The sequence below is a fragment of the Nicotiana tabacum genome, chromosome 21 (assembly GCF_000715075.1).
Source record: "Nicotiana tabacum cultivar K326 chromosome 21, ASM71507v2, whole genome shotgun sequence".
Classification (NCBI taxonomy): Eukaryota; Viridiplantae; Streptophyta; class Magnoliopsida; order Solanales; family Solanaceae; genus Nicotiana; species Nicotiana tabacum.
In genome coordinates, this window is record NC_134100.1 from 52263188 (window position 1) to 52269187 (window position 6000).

A 6000-nucleotide genomic window follows, 5' to 3' on the forward strand; every position below is an offset into this window, starting at 1 on the left:
GGGATGTGAGATTACATGATTATCCACATGTGTGGTGTAGTCTTTCTTAGGCCTTGTGGTAATATATGAGTGAGATGACTCTCAAAATGTTAATTTGCTTATTGCACCTTAGTCGTACTTACCTTTTTTGCAACGCATCATGCTATTAGTCTCCCTATGATTATTATGCAATTACGTGCTTGTTGTTGATACACATGTGTTTGGTGAGTAAAGGATTATGGCTCGATGGGTATTACCATGAGAATGTTATGTTGTATCGGGTTGCACGCTGCAATGGTGATGTGTTTAGATACAATTCCTTATGCTTATTTCGTGTATTTGTTTCCCCTTTCTAGGATGGGTTCATAGCATTATGCCTTTGTGTTATATCTGTTAAACCAGTTGGATATTTCTCCCATTTGGGTTTCTTTCCATTATTGGTCATAGTCGAGTTGTTGCTTGTTTGGTGTACGGGTCGTATCGCATGAGGTTCTAGGTGGCATTTGGGGTGACTTGTCGATCGAGTATCTTGTACTAGATGATACGAGGTTATTGGACCTGGAATTAGTGCAAGAGGATTTGGATAAGATATGTTTGGAAGAAGAATGTCAATAGTGTCAGTACTCAAAAATCCCAATGGAGCTGTGACGACGCCTAACACTGCTTGCTAGGCAAGCCAACAATTAATTAGCAGAAATAGACTTAAATAACCGTATGAGATAGTCTCAACAGTGAAATAACATTAATAGCTGGAGTCAATAGCAACAATACAACTGAAAACCATTCCACGACCTGGTATCATATAGTACATGAGCTCTACAGAATTTAAATACAGAGTCTGAACTCAAAATGTAGTACTGTCTGAAAGATGGAACAATAATAACATGAACTAAGAGAAAAGGGACTTCAAGGCATGCGAACGGAACAACAACTACCTTGAAATCTCAAAAAGTGGTATCGGTGCCACTCTCTAGCAATCACCTTTCTCAACAGCACTTGGATCTGCACATAAATTGCAATGTGCACTGTGAGTACAACCGGCCCCATGTACTCAATGAGTAACAAGCCTAACCTCGGACATAAAGCAGTGATGAGCTTGCTAAGGTCAAATATCATTTCCAATAGCCAATAACTTACAATAACGGTATAATAACAACGAATGGAAAGACAACTCAAGTAATATCAAATTCAACCTTTTCACATTAAGAGGAGAAATAAGCATGTTTTTCAAGAATAATAGTTAAGGCATAAATTCTTCCACAAAAATCGCATAATCATGGTTTTATCAATTCAACTGTGGCTTCAAGTTCTATACATCAAATGGACAAATCAAGTACCAACTAGCATGAGGGAAGAAACACAACCCTATACATGCATGAAAAGTATACGTGCCAGAATCAACAATATCGTAATTAAATCATCAAGTATACCAAATCTCAGCACATGTATAGTGCCCGACACAAATGCCCTTCAATCATCACACACAACCACACTCAACACTGTAAGGATGCCTGGCATAAGACCCTCGCCAAGCACATATATAACCTGTGGGCCTGTACACACAGGTCAATATCTGACTCCGGAGGTGCGGGTCCTAGCCCAAGCGCTAATCGGATCTAAGTCAACGATCAATATAACTTAACCCAATATGGGCCTGGCGCATGCGTCACCTCACTATTAGTTTCAAATCGGCACTATGGCCCAAGATTAGTGATCAATTGCTCAAGTCTCAAATTCTTGCATCTCTTAATACTCAGCTCAACCCGTGTCACACATATAAGGCAACCAAAAACATGTGAGATAACATATAAAGAATGCACAAAGACAAAGATATAATACGTAGATGTAATATCATGACTGAGAATATGACTACAATTAAGGCAACCAACTCAATATAGAAAGAATAGACCTATCATGTCTCAAATTAATAAGCACATAGCCTAGACATGATTTCTAACATGAATAATAGCTGACGTAGTCATGCAAGTGGAGAAAATACGAAAATAATGGGGCATTATAGCAAACAAGACACATAATAGCCTAAGATCTACCTGGATCATGAGTAACCCTGATATACGCATGTACGCTCGTCACCTAGCACGTGCGTCACCCCCAACATGTATCAAATACCATAGCAAATGGAAAATTACCCTCAAACCAAGTTTAGACATGTTACTTACCTCAAAACGAGCGAATCAATACTCCAAAAATGCCTTTCCATGTGAATTGACCTCCAAACGGCTCGAATCTAGTCGAAAACAACTCAATAACATCAAATAAAGCTATAGGAAACAACCCCAAAAAATAAAACTTCGATCTTTATACATTTACATAAGGTCAACCAAAAAGTCACCCAGTCTCATATCTTGGAACCTGACCAAACTCACAAATCCACATTACCCATTCCAATACGAGTCCAAATATAAATTTTTTTACCAAATCTAACTCCGAATCGGGGTTCAAATCTCCATTTTTCACTCTCTAAAATCATAGTCAAAATCCCTAATTTTCTCTTTCAAATCCCATAATCTATCTATAGTAATCGATAAACAAGATAAAATAAATCAATTAGAAATCACTTACCCTCTTGCCTTGTATGAAAATCATTTCCAAAAATCATCCTTTCCAAGTATAGGGTTCAAAATATGAAACAATGAGTCTAAGGCCTGATATTACGACACTTATAAGTTTGCCTAGTTGATAACAACAAGGATAGCGGAAGACTTTTTGTTAGAAGATGAAAAGAGGGAAGGGTTGATTCTTGAAAGAAAAGTACACAAAACTCAAATATTTGAAACTTGAAACCTTGTTTAATAGTAGAAGGGATAGAGAATCAATTATAGAAGAAGAAGAAGAAGAAGAAAAAGAAGAATACGAAGGAGGGAACTCAAACAAGGAATCTTAAAATTAAAGAAATCTAAGTTGTGGTTCAAGGTAGAACAAAAAGGGCAAACCCTAAAGAGAACCTTACAAAGTCTCTATAAAGCCAAAGGATGCTTATATTAAAATTGTTCTTCAATCTATTTTACAATGAAGAAGAAAATACTCCTTTATATATAAGTAAATGGTGGCTGCCACCATAAAGAAAAAAAACCCTAAAAGAACATTCTAGGCTTTAAAGGTGGTCAAACTAAATTAAAGAAGTTGCAGTTTCTTAGGTGCATAGAAGACTACCCGCACTTTGTTCAATGAAGTCAACATTGAAAACTACAAATACTTTGTTCAATGTAGTCAACATTGACTAAGAAAGCATTAATGAAAGATTTGAGTAGCTAGGTTAAATTAACACTAGTTTGGGATGCTGAAGTTGCTCCTTGTTAAAGCTGATTTGTGCCCCATTTCACCTCCCTTTGGACTTCAATTTGGGCCTCCAAATAGTTGTAAGACTTGCCCAAAATATCTTCTTTGGGCTGGAGCTCTTCTCCCACCATAAGACACCTTTTAATTGCTAATTGAAGCTCATTGATCTTATCATGAAACTTCTTCGTTTGAGATCTTGTCATGGGCCATCTTGGAGCTTCTAAATCTTCATCCTTCAAGGTTTATATCATTCTCCCTTTTTCAAAGATGATTCTTCTTCAAATCTTGATATGATAATATTTGCTCCTCCAATGAAGTTGATCTTCCATGGTCTCTATCACTAGTGATACCCTTTGTGAATGCGGCCACTGCCTCACATTCACAAAGCAAAAAAATCCACAGCCTCTAGTTAACCCTTCGTGAACGCCGCCTCCAACCTGTGATCACGATTCACCAATTCTATAGGCCTACACGAGCGTGGTCCCCATCCCGCGAATACGAAGGCCAAGCACCTGACCATCCCCAACCTACCTTATCGCTACACGAATGTGATGCCCAGGTCGCAAGCACGAGGGCCAATCTGTCTCACCCATCATGAACGCTACCCTAGTGTCGTAAATACGAAGAATAAAATCCTGCCAATGTCAGGTGCACTTCGCGATCACGAAGGGCATGGCACCAACAAACATCTGCAACATTCAAAATGCTCTAAGTGGTCTAAAACTCACCTTAGCCACTCGGGACCGCGTCCAATAACACTAAAAAATATATAAACTATATACGAATTTGCTCTTAAGCTCAAAACATTAAAATTACACCCATAACCAAGAATCGGACACCAATACACATAATTCATTCCTTCAAGTTTAACAACTTCAAACATTCATAACCAAGCGTCTGATTCCTATCAAACCAATTCGGAATGCAACCAAAATTTGCATACAAGTTCCAAATGAATAAACGAATGTATTCCAACTCCAGATCAATAATCTGAACCCGATAGCCTCAAAGTCAACCCATGGTCAAACTATTGAACTTTCCAAACATTTAAATTGCTAAATTTTAGCAAATTGAGCCAAACCAACCTAGGAACATCCAAATTCAAATCTGGACATACGCCAAAGTCCAAAATCACTAAACAAACATATTGGAACCATTAAAAGATGAATCTGAGGTCGTTTACACAAAAAGTAAAACCTTGGTCAACTCTTACAACTTAGGCTACCAAAATGAGACTAAGTGTCTGAAACCTCTCTTAAACCTTCTCGAAACCAAATCAACCGTCCCTGTAAATCACCAGACATCGAATACACATACAAGGGATATCAAATAGGGGAATGGGATTAAAATACAGAAAAGACCAGCCGGCTCTTTACATTCTCCCCCTCTTAAACAAATTTTCATCCTCAAACGGGTTTAGAGTCATACCTGAAATGCCAAAAGGTGAGGATATCTACTCCGCATATCGTACTCAATCTCCTAAGTCGCCTCCTCTACCGATTGACCTCTCTACTAAACCTTCACCGATGCAATATATTTTGACCTCAACTTCTGAATTTGCCTATCCAAAATGGCCATCGACTCCTTATCACAAGTCAAATCCTTGTCCAACTGCACCGAGCTGAAATCTAACATATGTGACGGATCCTTATAGTATTTTTGAAGCATGGAAACATGAAATACCGGATGAACTCCTGACATGTTGGGTGGCAAAGCATGTCTGTAAGTCACCTCACCAACTCTCTTCAAAACCTCAAATGGACCAATAAACCTCGTGCTCAACTTGCTCTTCTTCCCAAGACTCATCACGCCCTTCATAGGCGAAACTCTAAGTAGAACCTTCTCACCCACCATGAATTCCTCATCATGAGCCTTCCTATCAATATAACTCTTCTGCATGGACTGCGGTACGAAGCCTATCCTAAATCAACTTCACTTTATCTAGAGTATCACGAACCAAATTTGTTCCCAATAATCTAGTCTCACCGAGCTCAAACCAACCAATCGAGCATGACATCGCCTGTCATGCCCCGACCTCGGGGGGCACGACCGACGCTCAACCGAGATACCCCAGTTAAGCAAGCCTGCAAGATGTCTTCTACCCAACCTTGCCCATTAACAATATGAGAATCAGTACAAGTGATAGACATGAGAAGAGTCAAGTGTTCCACATTCGTTTCCATTACTAAAGGATATTCATTTATGATTTCCAAAATATTACAAGTTTATAGATATGATGAAAAACATGTTTGCCCAAATACCAACACTAACTAGTTTAATTCCTAACATCAAACACCACCCACAAATTGTCTATGAAGCCTCTAAGTACAATAGAAGAGTAGTATGTAAGTGCCGGCGACAAGGCCCCAGTTATACCTCAAAACATAAAGTACAACGTCAAATGACATGAAGCCCGGAACATAGTAGGGCTCACCAAAATCTGCTGAATAAAGAGTAACTGCTAACGAGGATCAAAACCGCCCGCAGACGAACCACCTGCATCCATTGAAGATGCAGCGTCCCCGACAAAAAGGGACGTTAGTACGTATGAAATAGTACTAGTATGTAAAGCTAAATGTCCTCGTTCAAAATAGAATGCCAATATAAGAAAGAAAAAAACCATAGAAACAGCAAGTCACAATCAACAATATCCAAATACCCAGTTAAAACATAACAATTTTCAAAATACGAAAATAAAATATATTTTTTAATTGGGAGATC